Genomic DNA, 17,792 nt, shown 5'->3' with positions numbered 1-17,792 from the left:
TTCTCTGCTTCTTTTCATCTAGCACCGTTCGTCAAGCTCGCTTGAAGGGTTATGTTTGCGCTGTGCTCTGCGAACCGTGGAAGCTTCCGCTTCATAGTTGCGTTTGTCAAAGTATATCAAGCTGTTATCGGGCCATTTATTCTATCTCTGTAATTTAGCACGAATAAATTCCATTAATAACAACATCGTAGGAGTGGCCATATTTATTTTTTGCGGCTTTCTGGATCTTCTCCTGAATGCGAATAAATAAGGCATTTCCAAAATATCATCTCGACACTCCTCCATGTGCACCAGAGGCACGGATTCAGAAATAATGCACTCTACAATGAGTGGCTTAGGCATGCAGAGGGGCAATGAATACGCAGTCGAACGCGTGATTGCATAGAAAGAGTAGATGGTGCGTGCATCTCTTAATCAATGTTGATGTTTAGCCGCATTCGACGTTATCAGTGTTTGTTCACACCCACGGTGAGGCTAATAAACCGAGGTTGCATCTCAGGCTCCAGTCGCATTCCGCAGGACGCAATGAAGTTGTGTTCCGTTCCATTCATTGCAGTAACAAAGATGTCTTTTGAATTGTGGTGATTGTTCGTTTTAATCAGAATATTTTTACAGAAGTAATATTTAGATATGCACAAGAAAGTGAGGAATGGGAGGGAGGCAAATTAATTATTTGAAAATTTTAGGCAATTTCAAAAGACCATAACAATTGTGCTGCATGAACACTACTTTGGTTGAAAATGAAGTTTTATCAACTTCATCGCGACATCAACTTCTTTCGGCCCGTTTTTGCGCTTGCTGCTGAACAAAGCCCATTCATCAGCGAGGAGTAGCCCTGCAGAAGCCTGTAATCACGCTTCCACAAGGCCGAACTCTCTGCACTCTCCCTTCTTGAGGCTACTGCATTGGCACTTTTCTTCTGTTACGATTGTGTAGCGTCCTGTCTCTGCCTTCCGACTGCTGCGTTGATCGAATGACGCCCATCGAAATGGAAGGGGCGCGCGCTGAAGTCGGCTTATTGTCAAAGCCGCGAACAGCGTTACGCAAGGCAGACCCCGTACACGTTGTCAAACGCGAAGCTTGTCTAGTCAAAGCTGAACGCCTGGTGACCTGCGCGTAGTTATTTACGAGCATGCGGCTGTAAAAACGTGTGCTTCAAGCGCGACCGCAGTGTTCTGCCATACTGGATTGTGCATTTCAAGAGCGCATTAATGACGGCCCTAGGGACAAGAAGCTACACGACAAACGCTGTCCAGCACCTGTTCTGTAGCTTTTCGTCGTTTGCCTCGCTCGTTATTGCACTCACTTTTGTAATGAACGTATGCCGAATAGCAGAATACTCCTAAGAAGGGGCGAAGGCTCATCGCACCAAACAATACAACGTGGTGTTACAGGCGGCAAACAATGAGAGCCAAGTTTGGAGTATTGATAGCTTTGATAAGGAAGTACTCAGAGCAGACAATACCGAGGATCAGTTCCCGCGGGCATAAGACCATTCAGGAGTGCAGGAATCTCGGAATCCACGCATTCCCGAGCCCCTTGCGTCCCCGCGTCAAGGTCTTTTCGAGATCGTCACACCATCGACTGCGGTGCCGGGGTGTTGCACAATGAAATTCGATTGCCTCTGAAGATGAAGCACGCGATGGCCGTGGTGATAATGACGAATGTGCCGGGAAAATTGATCACCGCCACATTTTCTGCGCGCGCACTTTCTTACACTGTCAGTTGACGCCGACTGTCTATACAGATAAGAACGGCGGGGTTATTTATGAGCGAGGGCATTCGTCAGCGGTACTCTCCTGGTGTACCGTGTTTACAGGCACACCACTAGAATCCTACCTAGAGATATAGCAAGTAAATTTTTCAGGGCGCAAACTTTTTTCCAGGAGGTTATTCAGTCACCATTTATGCATGCTCATGCGTCTGTTTTTGTGTCCGTGAGTGAATATACGCACGTGCAAAATTAATTTTTTAATGTGAAGAAGTTCTTTGAGTACTGCAAACGCTTTTGGCGTATACCTGCGTATCTATCTATTTATACAGGCAATTACGTCTGGGTGCTCTCGTGATCATACCTCAACTTGGCGTGAACCAAAATTAGTAAGGGTGGAAATTAGTATGGTTTGATGAATATGAGGCGCCGGTCAATGTGAGGCGCCGGCCACAGTTAATTGACAGTTGGTGTCTATCCAAAAACGACGAGAACAGACATGGACAATTTTAACGCGTGAGCGTTAACAGAAACCTGACATCAGCAGCGTTGACTCCATCAAGGCAAATCGAAACCAAGTGTTCCACGTGGCAATCAAGCATTCTACCGCTGAATCACGCCAGGTCACGGAACTATACTTTCCAAAAATGAACCCTAGTATTCGTGAAACGTAAACTGTGGTTGCAGGGCTGGCTATCCAATTTTGTAAATATTACACATGTACTCCTGCGATAAAGCCAGCAAGTCCGGTTAACGTCAATTGCAGTTAGGTGTCATGTGCTCAAGTTGATTTATGTGGCATTGTCCGGGGCTACCATCCTCGCGACCACCAGCGCTTCCTATCAGCTTATCGCATTTAATATTGCCAATACTCATGGTACTGTTGGTATCGTTGCGCAAGTGAAAAAAACTGGTTACAAAAACATCTGGAACTCTTCAACATATGTCTATGCATGCAATAATTACGCATATATTTAGCGTCATTTCATGAAATGTCACTCAATGAAAAAAACTAGAACGCGGTCACCATCCCTCCACATGCTTAGCATAACGTAGATTCCCAAGGTATACGAGTGTACTGCCTATTTTTTTAGCTTAGACTAATATCGACGATTAGCTGTTATAACATCAACGTTGTATTTATTAGGCATTAACCAAAAGTGGCTTTCACTATAGAGAAAGTCGAAATTGACTTGGGTGGAATTTTTTACTCGAGGTATAGACAAACTACAGTAGCTGTTGGCAAAAACCACGTCTGATCATCACCCCCTGGCAGTAATTCACTTTCAACATGAAAAAAAAAAAAGAAAGAAAAGACTAAGTACAGTCCCAACCCTTCAGGAGCCGCAAAGGTCAAAGCCTGAACGTAGCCACGCCTTCAACGCTATTGAAAAGGAACGTTAGCGGTTCGCGACTGTACCTTCTCGCGAAGTACGTCTTGGGCGGTTCCGACAGGCACGGGCTTCCGGATGCCATCGCAGAAGCCATTCTCTTCTACACATGTCGCATTTAGTTCGTTACTCTTCATCTTTTTTTAGTAATCGCCTGAACTTAAAGTACCTTTCTTACTGCAGTCTCTTTCCACGAGCACAGAGTAGCCGGCCGTTCTAAGAACTGGCCAACCTTTTCGTCTTTCCATTTGTTTACACCATCCTTCAGTTTACACTCTTTCCCTGACTTCCTAGCGCTGTATCAGCCTTTAAATTTTTTCGTTATCTTATTATGCGACAGCTGTGTCATCTTCCATCTGCATTTCCGTGTTTGCCTCTCTCTTCATCACGTACCGTATTTACTCCAATATAACGCAAGTTTTGTTTTCGACATTTTTTTTCTGCCTCACGTTAACCTTGGCATTATAATCGAATACAAAAAATACTGCTGTTTTTGCAAATATTTCTTCCCGGACGCAATGAAACGTCACCCCTCCCGTTACAATTGAGGTCGCGTTACAATCGAGTAAATACCGCACTGTGTTCGTCGTTTCCTTTCAAGTCCTGTGCTGTGTTCGTCTTGCAGTATTCTTTGTCGCACACTGGTATAGTGGTGGCGTCTTGGACCTGTCAAAACCTTTTGAAGCACTTGCGTGGTTTCTGCGTTTGTTTCCCCGCCTTCATGTGATTACCCCTGTCTCGCGCCCCGTGCGCCTCTGAAGGGCGCGTTGTGTCCGAGATTGAATCGTACGGCTGGGATGTCTTTGTACAGCAAGGCCCTTTGCGATTCTTCAGAGGTGTGCTTGATGCAGTTTGCGGTTTCCAACGCATCCAAACTCCCAGACAGAAAAAAAAGAAACCTTCTACGCGACTGAAGCATGGAGCGAAGTATCACATCGACGCATGCATAGGAGAACCGTATCAAAACGCAACGGTAGAAAAGAAACGCGAGAAAGTGACGAGTTTCCACCAGTGAAAATGTGAAGTTATGTTTAAGAAGTCCTTAATTCCAGGAAATACTAATGCTAGGAAAAATTCACCCACGAGTGCGAAAACACTGGTCCTGCAGCCTCGTTATGGGGCAAGGCTATCTGTGGATTGAAGTTTTGGCTTTCCGCAAGGTGCCGCCGACTACGCCATCAATCTTAATTTCGTGACGTAGGACAGCACCCACTACGACACCATTATTACTTTTTATGCAAATGTACCCGCCACACATCTGTGAGATATGGGGCTCACTTTGTTGATGCTGTACGTGGCTGAGGACGATGAAGAGTTATGGCTGAGCATTTTCAGCGGGTGTGAAGACTACACACCCATCGCGCAATTAGCATTGTGCAATGAACGGTTGTCATTTTATTCTTCTACCATGTTATAATACATAGATTATTAGCCCAAGACGCATGTACAGAGTCTTTTTGCGAGTGATCACTTTCAAGTATGTGATGTACAAACTGAAATCCCATTAGATCTTGGGTAGTTTTAGAGGCGAAGCTCCTTAAGGCATGAGTCGGTCGTCGCCTGTATTGTATGTGTGCATGCATGTAGTAAGCACCTCACAGCATATCCACGGAGTGAATGACGGCGTGAAGCTTCGGGGGGTTTTATCGGAAAACCGTGAATAATCCGCTGGCCGCGTCCGTCCGTCGTTTGTCCGTCTGTTTGACACATGCACGGACAGACGGACGTACAGAAGCGTGGACAGACTCACAACGCTTCATTCCACACACCATTCACTCCGTGGATACGCTGTGCTTTTTTTGTGTCAATTTCTTTTGTGTCTGTGAGTTACTTTTTTATGTCTATATGTTACACTACCGATGGGAATGGCGACACTGCTCCCCGCCGGAACGTGTGCCTAAGATCGGCGCCCGAAAACTTAGCGTGGAAAGAAAAATAGTTATCACAACGAAAAAAGTTTGCGTTGCTACCAGCAGCACATTTTTTTTTTTCGTGTGATGCAACGAAACAACGTTTGAGCTTTTCCCTAGACGCTTTCTCAGTGGACGTTTTTTTCATTGTAATGAGCGTATGGGGGAGTTTTTGTGTGTGTTCTGTATTTACACAACCCCGTACATATCGCCTCATACAGCATCGCAAATATCTGGACAGGCATATCCCTATAAAATAAGAAAATGTTACATAACCGGTATGCCATATGTCCACCAATCTAATATAAACAAATATGAATCATGTGAGTTCTCTCGTAGTCATACGTGGTTACCGCATATGTGTTGTAGGCGTGATGAGATATTTTCACATCACATCTGCCATGTGTCATGCCAAGCGTAAGCCAGCATATGCTCGATGCCTGGTCTTATTATTAGCACGAGCCAAGGCATAACACGGGGCAAACCTTTCCACTACTCATTGAAGAACCTCTCTTTATCTCCCTCTCGGTGGCAGATGACGCAGTGCGTGGTGGAAGCGAATTTAAAAAGCAGAGGAAGAAATGCGTCATTCGGTGCGCGCAGTGCGCCACCCGACCTTTGAGATTAACCGAGCGCCGAGACAACGTCATTAAAAACGTAAATACTCACGAAGTATACAGGGTCATGATTTATGACGCTGACACGAGCTAAAGGCTTGCGTGTGGGGATAGGCTGAGAACGTCTGAAAGAAAGAAAGAAAGAAAGAAAGAAAGAAAGAAAGAAAGAAAGAAAGAAAGAAAGAAAGAAAGAAAGAAAGAAAGAAAGAAAGAAAGAAAGAAAGAAAGAAAGAAAGAAAGAAAGGGGGAGAGCTTGCACCCTTCGACATTGACCCCTTCGGTGGAAAACATTATTACCCAAAACAATTCCCTGCACGTAGAAGCAGCGCCGAAAGCGCACGACAAAAAGGCAAAAAAAAAAAGGGCATACCTTGAGTTTTTCCCTCTCAAAATGATAAGTGTGAATGTCTTGTGATCTAACAACACGGACCTCTATCATTCAGTCTCATTTGAAATTCAGCTGCCGCACGCTCGGTTCCACGACGTCCAGGGTAGCAGTGAAGCACCAAAGCGGCAGGTTATCGTAATGCGAATGCCAAGCTTTAAGTCTCGCCCTCGACAGATATGGTTGCAGTATCTTCGTTGTGGGAGCTACAATTCCTGGCAACGTACTTTAAGTGCCGTTTTTTTTTCCGCACTGTTTTATAAAAGCGTGATAAAACGTGGTGAATTACGTCGCATCGCCTGTTCACTTCCTCTAATAAAATTAAACTTAAATGTTGTTGCTACCTAATTCTATTTTTTTCTTTATTCATTTTGCGTCTTTCGGTTCAGTCTTCTACCTGCGTAAGATTAGCAGGATTTGCAGGACGTTTCCGCATAAACAAGGATCGAGCAACTATCGCACTGTCACGGTACATTCGTGTCCCGATGCAGCGAGGACGATGACCTTTACTTCAGCTTGTGATGCCCGAGTGGCATTGCCGTATCACTGCTGCAGTCAATTCGCTCCGACAACCGTATTATGTACACGGCCTAAGAATGTGCCAGAGCACTAAAGTTCGCGCAAAACTAAGGATAAAAGCACTGCGCGGAGCCCCGATAGCAGGAACAGGTCTGATCAGAGAAGTAGTCAAAATAACTATAGATAAGCTTTAGGACAGGAAACTGCCTAGCGACGCGTCGAAGTATGCGGGTCCTGTAGGAAGCAGACAATAAGGCATCAGCAAGAGGGAGAGGTACTTCCCCCCCCCCCCTATCCTCTAAAAGCCACACCCCCACTCAATTTACACCAGCGCTCCTCTCCCCCACTGCTACACAACACGGGTTTGCAACCCCGAGACGGAATACTCCCGACACCTATGCATCAATGGCAACTGACGTATTGGACAGTGAAACCAGCCCTAGTACGTCTTAAAGAGCCTCGCAATGATTATCGTGCACTCGCATCTGCTTTGAGGAACAGTGACCCTGAAATGCCGTTAGAAAAGCAGGCAAACATGGAGCGAGAAAAGGCACTAGAGATAAAACTTGATCGAGCCGTTTGTCCGTCAGAGGGCGAGAGGAAGGCGGAAGTGACTTTCCAGCTGGACTGACAAACGACGCAGCCGATGGACAAGTTCGAGGTTACTTAAGATATCACTGCGGAATCTGGAAACACCGGTGGGCAGTTCAACGTGGAAGGAATGCGACAAAGAAAACAAGGTAACGAGTGGCTACGGCGCAAGTTGAGTGCAGAGTATCGCGATGTTCCTCGGCAAGAGCCACATGAACAGGTTTGGCTTTTTTGTATGTGTGTGTGAACGAGAGTTAATACTAGCTGTAGCTTCGTCTGATCGCATCGTGTATTCAAAACGATCACGTGACGCGAATTCAGTAAAAACACGCCTCGTACTTCTTTACGAGCCGTTCAGAATGATACTGCATTCGTTTTGCCTGCCGCAGCAGCAGTAGCACGAGGGATACACTATAATACGTGCAGTGTATTCGTTTCACTGATAGAACAGGCGGTTCGCTTTTCAACTGCAAGTGAACAGGTAGTGGGAAGTCAAGGCTCTGTTAATCGGTTCTTCTTATCAGCTGTTACGGCTGTCCGCAGTGTGCACGCACAGACGCTGAATAGACGTCTTGTGCAAGTGCAACTTTGACCAAACGCAACGATTTCGTGTCCAGTGTGTTCAAAGCTTTCCATACGTCCGCATCTTGACTGACACAAGGTTTGAGAATGGGTCAGTTGGAGACCCATCTGAAAAGAGCGCAGGAGCAGACAACGGACAAAAGAGGGAAGCGCTAGTATTTGTTCCCTTTTTTGTCCGCTCCTGCGCTGTTTGTTGAAGATGAAGCACATAAATTGATTGATTGATTGATTGATTGATTGAATCGAACACGATGCAACAGAATAGGCAACAGATGATGTCACAAAACAACTCGCATGGACAAAAGCCATATTTTTGTTTTAAGTCTATTGTATTGATCGAGTCGCCATCGGAAACACGTGACGTCATCTACAAACACATCAAAGCTAACAAGCCAAAGGTGACAAGGCGTGTCTGAAAAAAATAGATTTACCCATCGAATCACCGACAGGTGGCGCATGTTAATACAACTTCTACTCTAGACTTGGCTTCCATTTTTTAGCTCTCGTTTTAAGTGAGAGGCACCTTAAGGAGTTATAGGCCTGTCGGCGTCTCCTGTCGTCACGGTGTGTCGTGTAGGCACGGAAATTGGGCCAATCCCAGTCCACGAAGAAGGCATCAGTTAGCCGAACAAATAGACCACGACTTCGTTGAGCTGAAACACTCTTGCTGCTATCATGTCGTAGGCCATTGAAACCGGACAGGTGAAGAAGCCCCTTAGGGTAAGCGGCATGCCGACGCAGTTTTCCGACAACGTTGGAGGAGCGGGAACACCAATGCCAACAACCCCGATTAAGGCTTGCCACCGCTTGTGTCACATCGAATAAATCTCTCTCAAAAGACTGCATGCTTGGCCCCTACCCAGGTTTTGCTTTGGGTTTCCTTCGGAACGGAAAGCTTCGCGAGTTCGACACTGCAGGTTTTGCGTACACGTGTTTCCCCTATATACGTAGGCCACCGTTGCACGTAACTATGGGCGTGTGTACTTAGCTGACAAGCAAGCTGACAAGAGCCGGAGGAATGGTCTGAGAGGAGGATGGAGTCCGTGGGGGAAGAAGATCTCGTCTGGCGAGGGCAGAGTGGTTAGGTGCGCAGCGAAAGTGGATCGCCCACAACAGACATGTCGATGGAGAGAACGGTACGAGGGACGGCGACGACGCTGTGGACGTGACCCGAATGCCGACTGGAGCGGCCGACTCGTCGATTATGTCAACAGCGTCGCTCCTCGCGTGCAACGCGCGCGCACCACGTGCGACGAAGAAGAAGGCATGGCGCAGCATCGGTCATCAACCCAAGGCGCTATCTTGGCGTCTACAACATGGAACTCCGCTACCTGTGCCGTGTCTTCCTTAGTCCTCGTCTGTTTTTGTTTTTTTTTTCGCTGTTTTAACATCCTAAGCGGGTAAACCACGCTTTCAAAATAAGATAACAGCGTACCAGAACGTACTTACTGGCAAAATAAAATTTTTTAGAACAATCGAAGAGAGGAACAATTTATCTAAACCTCAGCTACGCTGTAAAAACGAGCATTTGTTCATGTCAATGTCTGCTGAAGTGTCCTGACCCGCCATGGTGGTCAAGTGGTAGTAGCGCTCGAATGTGGACACGAAGGTTGCGAGATGGAATTGCAGCGGCAGCATTTTTCCTCGGTGGCTAAAAATGCTCGAGGCTCGCGTATGTAGATTTAGGAGCACTTAAAAAAAAAAAAAACCTAGGTGGTCGAAATTTCGGGAGCCTTCCACTTTTACGTAAAGACTTCTACGCGAAGATTGAAGGGAAAGCTTTATAGCAAACAAGCAAAGCGCGCACGCGAACAGGATGACGTCATTTCATCCCGCACTTCCTGTTTTTATGTGAAGTAACTTCTTAAAGCAATATCACTAAAGGAATGCAACAGCGTGGAATCGGAGGAATTCGCGATTCTTTCCGAAGTGTCGCGACTCGTGCACGAAACTAATCGGTAATCGAGAAATCACGAGATGCATCGTTTACCTTCGTACATTTCACCTGTTCGCATCACCTCTGTGAAGCAACGTGAACGGAGATGTGCAGATACAGCATATGCAGTTATTTTTTATTAAAAATTCGACGTAAATGCTCATCGACTGTGACACCTACGCTTCCTGAGCGATTCCAACATGCCACGGTTGTCGACGGCATCGAGGGGACGTCGAATTATTCGAGCGAATCGTCAGTTGCACGCCTGACCCGTCTCTGCAAGGAGGGCACTTCCAATTGCTGTATCGCGTGACACGCCCAGTGCTTTGAAGACAAATTGCAGCTTGAATTCGAAGTATATGCACGCTCAGCGTCTGGAATGCGTGGAGCACGTGCGTTGTTTTTTTTTTTTTTTGACGCAACGCGTCGACGGAGACGCGATGCCATTGGCGGCTGCGCTGTAAAATACTATGCGGCGATGAACGGCAGCGAATATTCCGTCACATCGAGGTCGGTCATGGTCGGCAATTCGACATCTGCCAATCAAACATGGATCCGCTGCGGACGTCGCTAATAAAACTACTTAAACGCGACATGATGCGTCACACAAGATGACAGCCGCCCTGATATTGCCCCGCTCTCAATTGCACCACCTCCACTATCACGTCTAGTTTTAAGCGGCAGGGGTTGAATGCGCCGCTGCTCAACATATTCCACTGGCTACCGCGAAGATAGCCACATATGCACGCATCTGTTGTCCCAAGAGGTTCTTTTCGAGTGATAATTAACATGAAGGTCAGGCGTAGCCGGTACTCCATCGCATATATTATGAAAGCCCGCAAAATAAACGAGGTACGAAGCGAGGAGACACGGATGAACGCTGTGTGGGGTATACACTCTAATATACCAAATCGCTCTGCTAGTACCCCGAAATCCGATCTTGCTCTTACGCGGTGGCCTTCCTGTCAAAATCATCTCGACCCACGTTCAGCGACCCTATGGGCGTCGCTCTTCTCGGCACTGAACTTAATTTGCAGTAGCAAGAAGCAGAGGCGTGACCGGGACAACTACAGCTAATTAGCGGGATGGGTTGAGGGGAGGGGGAGACGCAGGTTGTAGATGTTTATCGCAACGCGATCGACACTTCATCTAATTGGGCTGGACGTGGGCTGATTACGTGCCCTGTAGCGATTAGAGCCCGCATTAGTCGGGCGGTGAGTGTGGCAGCTTGGGCTAGTTGGTATGGCATGACGATAGTTATAGCGCGAGAACAAAACGACGACACAGAGACAAGAAGGACGCGCTCGTGTCTTTCGTTTCCTTCTTGTCTCTGTGTCGTCGTTTTGTTCTCGCGCTATAACTATCGTCGGGCGGTGAGTCACGGTGACGTTTATCAGAAAACAAGCCCGGATCGTTCACTGAAGAAAAACAGAAACAGAAAAAAAAACGCAGAGCTGTAAAGGGATGTCGCGATGAATCTCGAAGTTCTGAGGCGTAAAGGAAAATAGTAATGCAGTTTTGGGAGAGGGGGGAGGGGCGATATACACGATTTCCATGTAATGAAGCGAGTGTCCTGTATGTAGCACTGATTTTTATGTTACAAGGTGTACCGGAAACGTGTAGCCAAGTACGTATTTGTTGTTGATCGTTAATTTTGAAGTAACCGATAATCGCTGCGCGTAACTGGCGTTACGGCAAACAAGGACGCATGATCAAACCCTTTGGGTGTAATAAGCAAATAATACGAAAGTTTTAGTTCGTTTTCTCTGAGCTCGCACAATGTGTGTCGCCGACACATATGGGATGGAACTCGATTCTATACTTCATCACGAATGCTAATACGTGCCGTAGCCACAGTGTGGTACACTGTGACCGTGCCCCCCCCCCCCTCTTCCACCATCCCGTTTTTTTTATGGCATATATTAAAAAAAATCTCTCTCGATCTCTGTGAAGACGTTCTCTAGCTTTCACTTTTTTTACTCCTCGGCAACAATAGTTCCGCTGTAAACTACCACAGCACGTATGTGCCACAGTGATTGGCCAAATACCAAGTCAGTGGCGACCGAGTCAGTGGACACCACTCGTTCAGTCGCTCGTCGTCTCCTGCTGCTCTGTTCAGCGGCAGGGGAGCCAGTTTCCCGCCCCGCTTCGCAGAAGAAAACTGCGAGCGTCAACGCGACGCACCCCGCTGGGCATGGCGGGCCAGAGTCTTTTTTTTCAAAATTCGGGCCATCTTTAGTCGTGCATGCGCAAGTGATGGCACGCGCACGTAGCCACGATACGCGAAGTGCAGCGCAGCCATATACGGAACCACTGCCCAGAGCAGCGTTAAGCCAAGTCCGAAAGACCGTGACCTATCCAGGGTCACAGTAATTGACCCAACCCTCATCCTCCCCTCCGCTTTGAGATCTTTACCTTTAGTGTGCGTATGTATGCACGCACACATACAAAAACACGCTTAAATATACACAGAATGGTGTCTATCTTATGCCCCACACCTTCCTCTGCAGCCCCCCCCCCCCCACACACACACTAATCCGACTACGCCCCAGCACAGCGATATGAGTGTTCACCAAGCACGTTCTATTGCACAGACTGGTTTGATGTTTGATTGCTTGACATTGATCTGTGCGTGTCGAAAAGTTCTTTGACATAACAAGGTGTGGAGGTTGTGACAGTATTTATGGACGTAAAAATGGACAATATGTTCGTCCTTCAGTTCAAAAGAGGCAGCGTTGCCGAGTATTTACTGACACGTGGTAAGTTAGGTGCACCTCTCTTTCTTTCTCTCTCTTTTTAGTAGAAGCAAGGTTGGTGCGTTAGTAAGGGCTCAAACTTGGACACAGGCAGCGATCTTTCGTATCGAAAGGGGCAGCGTGACGGAGTGGCTTATTGTAGCTACACGCGCCAAACTAAACCGTTGTCCACGTGTTCCCGTCGTGTGCATCCGGATGCAACTGACGGATCAATACCAGATGAAATTGATGGAAGAGCGCGAGCTGACTGTCTTTCATAGAAAATATTCGTTCTCGCGTGTCTGTCAAAAGCGTCGTCGATTATTTTTTTTCTCGCGATCACTTTCACCTTTGAATGTAAAGGCAAAGAGCGCGTTTTTTTTTTTTTTTACCGTTGTGAATTTGAAAGTCTATTGAACCGCTTCAACGGGCTTCCCTGCAGTGCATCCGCGCTTTTTGTGAGGCCTGCCACTGAGATGCTGCATGCTGGGCTGCGACCATAAGGACGCTGCCTCCGAACGCATGGACGTCGGCAGGACTTTGTCTTGGGGGTGGAGGGGGAGAGTGAGTGCGCCGGTCCCCACTATAAGGGTCGGTTGAGCTGGTTGGCAGATGTCCATAGAAAACAAGGAGCAGCTTCAATCACGTACAGGACAGAGACGAACAAAGCCCTCTGTTCGCATGTGTCCTGTCGTTCGCGCCCTTACTGATTTTCTGTTGGGCGTTTGTGTGGCTTCGGCGGGGGGCAAGTGAGCGTAGGAGAGTAAGAGACCAGGGCAAGTTAGAGGCATTGGTAAGTGCCCGTTTTGCACCCCCCTGGTGGACATCCCCGATTGAACGCGAAACTTTTTGCAAAACGCGCCCTCACGCGAGCTTCCAACTGAGCGTAAGGACATCGCGGGAGCATCGTAGCGACACCCGAGAAAAGAGCGTGAACACAATGAAAAGGCGGCAAATAGAACGCACACTGCGCGCTGCGGGATGCCATGGGACGAACCTCCATTCCTCCATCATTCCGGGAAAAAATCGCAATAGCGATACGCCCGCTACACTGCATGTCGTTGTCACTTGGAGATGAGACTAGGTGTGGTCTGCGGTTGTGAGGTGAAAACCGTTTGACAGCCGCTGGAGACTGGGCTGGCACCTTCCACACAGTGGGTGGAAACGGAATGTATTATGGAGAAGGATGATTGGTTTCGAAGGCTCGAGCGAGGCAAGGTTGTCAGACAGAAGATTCGCTGCAAAAGTTACTTCTCGCTACAAAGCTGCCCCACACGTGAAGTTCACAATTGTGTGGAATACAATCGTATGTATGGAATATTTTTGTTAGCCCTCAGTCGGGGGTTGTTGCAGAGAAGGCACAAAGAAGAACGATCAGCGCAATTTTACCAATGACCAAAAAGAAGCGCGAAAATCGTCATAATAATTGTTGGGTTTTAACATCCCAAAACCACCATATGATTATGAGAGCTCGGATAATTTCGACCACCTGGGGTTCTTGAACCTAAATCTATGCACACGAGCCTCGAACAGTTTCGCCTTTATTGAAAATGCGGTCGCCGCGGCAGGGATTCGATCCCGCGACTTGCGGGTGAGCAGCCGAGTGCCATCAGACTACCGCAGTGGATGAATTGCGGAACTGCGGCAGCATTTTTGCCTGTCTTCAGTTTCTTTTTTGCTTTATTTGGTTTTCTAGTGTTTTATTTGTTCCTCCTTATTTCTACGTTTTTTTTTTTTTGCTATTTTGCCTTTTCTCTAGTCGTCGCTAGCTTCCTCTTTCAATTTTTATACGTGGTTTGCGTCATCGTGTTTGCCTAGCCGTATAATAAAGTCGTCACGTAAAAGGCGCTCGAAGAGGAAGAAGTCTTATTTTGGCATTGGAATCATATTGCGGCAACGTCGTCCACTGGTTTGGTCGGTCGTTCTGTTATCTGTTGGGGCCTCTGCTCTGGCATACCCGGACAAGAGTATTTTCAAGGTTGGGAAAAAGTTTATTTGCGACTCAAATAGTTTTGCGCATTGTATCAACCGCTAATAATTCTTCATTTTGTATTCTTAGTTAAGAAATTCTCGGTCATTGGGAGGTTACGAAGAATCATCAGCAGCATCATCATCATCATCAACCTGATTACGTCCACTGCAAGACAAAGGCATCTCTTATACTTCATCGACGTAGCGCGTTTTGAAACATAGGACAAGGGAAGGGACATAAGAGAGCGTCCTATGTTTCAAAACGCGCTACGTCGATTAAGTATGTCTTACCAACATGCCCAACTTTATACTCTAGTCATCTCCCATCTTCCGCCAGTTAACCCGGTCCTGTGCTTGCTGCTGCCACTTTACAGCCGCAAACTTCTTAATCTCATCTGCCCACCTAACCTTCTGTCTGCCCCTAACCCGCTTGCCTTCTCCGGGAATCCAGTTAGTTACCCTTGATTACCAGCGATTATCCTGTCTACGCGCTACATGTCCGGCCCATGTCCATTTCCTCTTCTTGATTTCAACTATGATATCCTTAACCCCCGTTTGTTCCCTAATCCACTCTGCTCTCTTCTTGTCTCTTAAGGTTACATTTACCATTTTTCTTTCCATTGCTCGCTGCGTCGTCCTCAATTTAAGCTGAACCCTCTTTGTAAGTCTCCAGGTTTCTGCTCCGTAGCTATAAGTACCGGCAAGATACAGCTGTTATATACCTTCCTCTTGAGGGATAGTGGTAATCTACTTGTCATAATTTGAGAGGGCTTGCCAAATGTGCTCCACCCCATTCTTATTCTTCTAGTTACTTCAATCTCGTGGTTCGGCTCCGCGGTTATTACCTGCCCTAAGTAGACATAGTGTTTTACAACTTGAAGTGCATTATTAACTATCTCGAAGCGCTGCTCTCTTCCGAGGTTGTTGTACATTACTTTCGTTTTGTGTAGATTAATTTTAAGACCCACCTTTCTGCTCTCCTTATCTAACTCCGTAACCATGAGTTGCAATTCGTCCCTTGAGTTACTGAGCAATGCAATGTCATCGGCGAAGCGCAGGTTACTAAGGTACTCTCCATCAACTTTTATCCCTAACTGTTTCTCTCTAGGCCTCTGAAGCCCTCCTGTAAGCACGTGGTAAATAGCATTGGGGAGATTATATCCCCCTGCCTTACACCCTTCTTGATTGGTATTCTGTTGATTTCTTTATGAGGCACTATGGTAGCAGTTGATCCCCTGTAGATTCCTTCCAGTATATTTATAAATACTTCATCGACGCCCTGATTCCGCAGTGTCTGCATGACGGCTGATATTTCTACTGATATTTCGAAGAATACTACAAGCTAAGATTAGTACCATTCAATTAACTTTACAATGTAATTTCATGTCTAACATATTTAAGCTTTTAAAATGTATTATTAATCATAAGTACAGTCTGTATCATCCTCCCGACTCTTGGCAGATTCCCCCGAGTGCGAGGGTGCCAATACTTCAAGGACCACCATCATCATCATATGCTATAGATGGTTATGCGACATGGGATTTTGCCTGCGTTACGCCAATAGACGACGACAGCATACGAAAGTACGGCTCCCTCAAGTGCTCGGCGCTTAAAAAATAATAACGCTGTATTTTAAGGCACTTTGGTCAGAGTTTACTATCCCTTCTGTGGGCAAATATCAAGTTGTTTCCATTTTCATCGCTGAAGCAAGAAGTTCGCTATTTCGCGCCGGTTGCTGCGTGACTCATTACTTTTGCGGGCGTCGCCTCGTCTCCCGGACACAGCGTGCGCGAAAAATAGATAAATAAATAAAAAGAATCCTCGAAAGCCCGCGGGGCGCGTAGACAGCGAAAGGTTAATTACGACGGCGCTCTCTGCATACGGAAAGAATAAAAAGTGGAGAATTGATTGAAAAGGCGGAAACTTTTTTTTTTCTTTCCTCTCCAAGGTCTTTCGCAGCGGGAATGGGTGAATCACAGCGGGCCGGTGTAAACAAAGCGTTTGACAGACATCGGAGAAACAACGAAATAAAAAATGAAGAAAAATGACTGCGCACGCAGCTGTGAGTGAAACGACCCTCCGTGTCAATGTGCTGTTTCCGGTAGTTGTACTGTTTTCAAGAAAATTGGGTGACTGACTGAAGATGGATTGCGATTCCGACTTGTTGATGTTGTGGTGCTCGACTGGCAGGTCGCTGAATCGAATCCCGGCCGCATTGCGATGAAGGCGAAATAGTAGAGGACCATGGGCTTATATTTAGGCTACGTCAAAGTCATGCACTATGACATGGTCACCCAACAATTTATGGTATCCAGTGATGGGGGTGAGCTCTCTGCCTTCTTCTGACGGTCTGATCGGCCGTTTCATCTTTCTCGTAACGCGCTGTACCAGTTCAACTGCTACTATACCTTTAAATATTCGAAAAATCGGTCATAAAAATAATTTCGTTGCAAGACAAGCTCCAGAAGTAGCCGGGTTGTAAAGCCCACCCACTGTCCGATACCGCCATTTCGCAACGACGCGTGCGATGTCATGGGCAGCGAAAAACGAAGCAGTGGTATTCTACATACGTTTAAGCGGCTGCACACCATTCAATTTTTTAGTGCCAGCTGGAAAAGGCTAAAATACCTCGATCTCATGCGCAGCTTTCCGCGGTACGATACCGTTCGGCGGAATGCACACGCGCGCACAGCTGTCCTCGCGGCTGAGCCAGTGTTGCCCGTCTCTCAGATCGCGCGCGTGGTAAAAGAAACATTTAATAATAAATTAAGCGCTTGACAAAATGCGCCAGATTTCCACCAGCTAGTTTGTGAATGCACAAAGATTAAGCCACATAGCACAGATAGTGATAAAAATGAAAATGGGTGTCGCGGCACCTTTAGTGAACCCTGGGTGGTCGAAAGTTCCGGAGCCTTCCACTATATGACGCGTCTCTTCTGGTCATCGTAGCTCTGAGACGTAAAATATGAATAATACACTGTTTCACAAAGCTGTTTCATTTTGCCTAAAAATGTGTAATGTTAAATGCATTCGAAAATGAGACTTGCAGTGTTAGATTCGACAAAAGACGTGCTTACAAAATCAAAAGCAGGATCACTCACCCCACCATTGGTTATGCCTGCCTTCTCTTCTGGTCGAGGTCGCTGCACATAAAAGTTTCCCTACGATATGGCGTAACTCTCTTTCTTTTCCGGCTAACGCGCGTCCGTAGCCTTTGCTGCCATGGTCGTCGTCGTCACCTAAGATTGGCCTCCCCACAAGGGAGAGGAGGCTTGAAGGAGGGCGCGTGACAAGCACGGTAATCACACAGTGCGAAGCCGCAATTACCCACGCGCGCGAATTAAGAGGGGCGACGCGCCAGCTCCATCTCACATCCCCCGCGGGCCACAATCCCGTGACGTCACAGTCACCACGCACCTTTGATAGCGGTTGTCGCTGCGCCGG

At 46.9% G+C, this 17,792-nt stretch overlaps 1 protein-coding gene across 7 annotated transcripts in view; it reads right to left on the bottom strand.

Moving 5' to 3' along the window:
- The window catches only part of LOC119179440 (uncharacterized), a 169,595-nt gene that overhangs the window by 41,227 nt on the left and 110,576 nt on the right, over window positions 1-17,792 (bottom strand). The window contains exon 1 of one of the 7 annotated variants that reach the window (XM_075868480.1): window positions 17,450-17,564. The exons of the other annotated variants lie outside the window; for them this stretch is intronic. The gene's annotated coding sequence lies outside the window, so the exon portion shown is untranslated. Of the gene's footprint in view, window positions 1-17,449; window positions 17,565-17,792 lie in introns of those variants that run through there. 7 annotated transcript variants of the gene reach the window in all.

This window comes from Rhipicephalus microplus, chromosome 7, assembly GCF_043290135.1.
Source record: "Rhipicephalus microplus isolate Deutch F79 chromosome 7, USDA_Rmic, whole genome shotgun sequence".
Classification (NCBI taxonomy): domain Eukaryota; kingdom Metazoa; phylum Arthropoda; class Arachnida; order Ixodida; family Ixodidae; genus Rhipicephalus; species Rhipicephalus microplus.
The sequence above is the reverse complement of the archived record's forward strand: the minus strand, read 5'-3'. Positions and strand labels throughout refer to the sequence as shown.